Genomic DNA, 4,031 nt, shown 5'->3' with positions numbered 1-4,031 from the left:
TTTTCCACTTCAATATATACAATGTTCCTCTCTAGTGTCCCCCTGTATAGTATCTTCATTTTGTGTTGTACAACACATCCCGCTTCAAGTGGCTCCTTTTACAAAACATGTGTGCACTTTTCAATTCACCACACATTGATGTTGCTGACTTGTAATGAAGACAAGTTCACTGGGCCAAGACAGTGTGCCGATACGGGGGCTGAGGGAGACGTAGAGTAAAACGAGATTTTTTTTAAAGCTCCACAATTAAAGTGCATCTCTTTGAAATCCCAGGCCAGGCTTTGCTACTCCATTCAAGCTTTTCCGCTCCCTAACGGCCTATTATCTGATCTGGAGGGGAAGTGAAGTTTACACTGCTGATAGCTGGTCTGAATGACGCTGCCTGCGCACAACTCAGGAAGGGTGACTCTGATGACCTCGATGACCATCCATTGAGAACACTCACACATACACACTCGCAGCTGTAGTGACTACTCCATTGAGAAACACGGGAAAAGGTCAGTTGACTGAAGATGGCGGCCACATGCTGCAGTGAAAGGAGGAGTCCCTTTTTAACGCACACTCATTGCCATATGTCGGTACTGGCCTTGTGGAGTCAAATGGCCATTCATTGAGGAAGCTTGAAATAGTTATTCTTAGTTTGAAATGAAGGGTGTAACAGCGATACAGTGACTACGACACATTACACTATAACATTTAAGCTAACGGTCCACGTTGTATTTGCTGCACATCACAACACTGCCAAAGGGCAATTTCTCCCAACTGTTTTTACTTACCTATGGCATCTGTGCTGTAAAAAGGTTTAAGGAGAGTTCTGGGAAAGGGGACTAATTGTGAATGAAATGTTGTGTTTAAGGGGTTTGTGACCTACAGCTGCCCATGTTGATGTTTTTGTTGAACCCTAAGGAAGAATTTACAAATAACCAGAGAAATATTAGGGGAAAACCAGCTCCTGTGCAAAGGTAAGCAGATGTAGGAGTTCCTATAAGTGATCATATATAGGTTATTCTGAGGAGAGTGTTGTTCATTATAACAGCTGATCTCAAAAACTAAAATGTTTAATAACTTTAAGATCATATCTGGTTCTATCATACTGGGAAAAACAGTGCAAATTTCAGGGTGGGCCATTGCTGATGTTGCTTTTGTGAACAGTCAAGAGTATAAGACTTGGTATGAAATGTATAGAAATAATGTTCTCTCGTAAAAAAGTGACTCCTTGCAACATCACAGGTCTGCACATGTAATGACCATAATGACAGAGGCAACAGAGCTTTTAGGCCTGTTTTTGCAAAGAATCGTGAGGGCAAACATAATCCTCGCTTTATATTTTTGGATAATGAAAGCAATTCAATTGATGCCTTCGTTTTGGGTATGCACCTGCAAATTCAAGTCAGCCTCTCAAATGGCGGTGTTTGTTGATTGCACACAACAAATGAGCCATAAAGTGCCATCTGTTAGCTTTTATCACCACATGCGGTCTTGTGGGGAAACATCCACTGAAGTGATGTGGCTGTTTTGGTTATGTGCTACTTCTATCATTAGGAACAAGGCTATCTTTGGCTAGCAATGTCTTCTTCATGTTTAATGTTAATGTTACATTCATTCATTCATATTTTCAGACGCACTCATAGCAGGCTATCACTGCATTGGGCAACAGATTTGAACCCTCTTATTCCAGTGTGGGTACCATTAACCACTTAACCTGCTGCCTTATATGTCTGTAGGCTCATGTCATTCAACCAGGTAGTAGCCTACAAAATCAAGCCAAAATTATATAACCTCGGGACTGTGAAGACTTGAAATTGTAAAATGAGTAGCAGTCTACTTATGTTGTATTGATGAAGGAGCTGAAGACTGTTGCAATATAGCTTCTGGCCACTAGTGGCACTCCTGACCGCAATACTGCTAAACGACAGCCAGTGAGCGAGACATTTTCATTTATTTTTATTACATTTATTTGTGATTTATTTTTGTACACCTATATGATTATGTAGCGTCAATTCTGAGTCCCTAAGGAGACTGGTGACCTTCTGGTGAGTTGTCATTTTGTTCATACTGTAACAACTGAGTGACTGAAATTGTTTGTATTTGACGTTATAATTGTCCTTGATCAGATTCAGTTAGCGTCAGCTAACGTTACGTTGTCTGTAACTTCAATTTTGCTAGGCTAATGTTAGCGTGTGTCTCCAGTGTGTCTGTCTGAAGTTAAGTCAGTCCTAAAATGCGTCATTAAGCCCAGTTTAATCTCCAGGAGTAGCTTAAACAGGTGCTAACAGTCAGATATAGTGTTTCTGTGAGAATTAAAACTGAGAGGAATTGACTTTAATCAGTTAAATCAATATTGTTAAACTTTTCCATCAGAAAAAGTTTAAAAGATGAAAAACTAACCAGGATAGTAAACTTTAAATATGAGACTTAATTTACCACAGTTACGTTAGCTTTAAGTGGTTGTTAACTAGATTAGACTTTACTTACTGAGCTGTGGCTGCATTCAATTTAGGCTTTGCAGATACAGGTATTGTTTATGCTCCCACATTAGCCTGGCTTACAGGGGGAACTAAATTGGGATATAGCCATCATTAACAGTCGTCACACATATCCTTTTCCTGTGACAATTCTATGAAAAAGGCCTATTATTCTCGGTCACAACTCAATTAGGCAAGTCGTATTTCCACTGTGCCTAGTTGATTATATTGTTATTATATATATGGGCCAATACACATTTTGTTTAACATAAACACATAATAGAATCCTTTTTCATATAAATACTTTTTTTTTATATAGCTGATACTATTATGTGGACAGGGCGGAACCTTTTGCAGTTGAAAAATAAACTACTCAGTGGTCTCTGGTGGACAAACTATGTAATGGTGACACTGGTCCTAAACTACCTAAAAACTTATTTCAGGCATTTCTGTCCAGTTACTTATCGGATGACATGCAATGATACCGATGTGATGAGCTAATATGTTTATGTTTATTCGATTATTATAACATGTTAGCAGAACATGTTGTATGTTCTGTCATATAGCTCTGTGTGTATGCATAGGGAGGGGGGTTGCATGAATGGGGCAGGAGGCAGACTGGATGCCCCAGTCTTTGATCCTCCACATAACAAAGGCACCTACAAAGGCTTCCATACAGCCTGTAGCATTGTTCAGTTGAGGAGACTATAGCTCATAAAACCATTACCATTATCCCTACACAATACCTTTCCAGCACCTACTTAAGACCTCACATCACTACTGTATATGGTTACTCTGCTTGCCAGTTTGCATTCTGTCACTCTGTGATCCCATGGACTTCTAAGTATACAGCCATGCCCAGATTATCTCGCTTGTGGCCCCAGGGCAGGCATTTCCTATGTGGGGCCCACCTCACTGTCATGGTCACGGATCGGCTTTGCACGCTGTGCAACATGCCCACCCGATTAACCCAAAGCTATTAGACACACGTGAACATTTTGTATGACAGAGCAAATTTGCAATTGAATCACCCCATAAGTATTATGTACTTCATTAAGCCAGTTAATTGAGGCTCTTTATGCTCACTGGGGGCCCACTGCGAGGCTCCTCTATAGGCTGCTGTTAACCTATAAATGCATACAACAGCCCAAGAGACTGGTGAACAACCCAGTCACTGATCACATCGCATCCTCGACGTGTCCACTTGGGTCACTACAGTATATGACGGGAGTGGCTTCACTGTAGCAGCGGTGTACCTTGCCTGGCTGATCCCGCCCCTCGCTGGGGAGAAAGCTGGTGCACACACAGGCTTGCAGCGGAGCCCATCGCAGTCGACTGTTGGAGCAGCCCACCCCTCCTCTGCAGTATGCATGTTCGCCAGGGAATGCGCGAAGCGCTCACGTCCCAGCAGTGTACTTCACCGGCCGGAGACCATCTACTAAAGAGTCGAGGATAATACAATTGGATGTGGCAGGCGGACCGGAGGCGGAGAGCCCGGAGTGACTGGAGGAATACAGTATTACTACAGGAATACAGGCTGCCGCTCTCCTCTGAACGTGGACAATC

This window comes from Taurulus bubalis (assembly GCF_910589615.1).
Source record: "Taurulus bubalis genome assembly, chromosome: 5".
NCBI classification, from domain to species: Eukaryota; Metazoa; Chordata; class Actinopteri; order Perciformes; family Cottidae; genus Taurulus; species Taurulus bubalis.
This window is presented reverse-complemented; position numbering follows the sequence as displayed.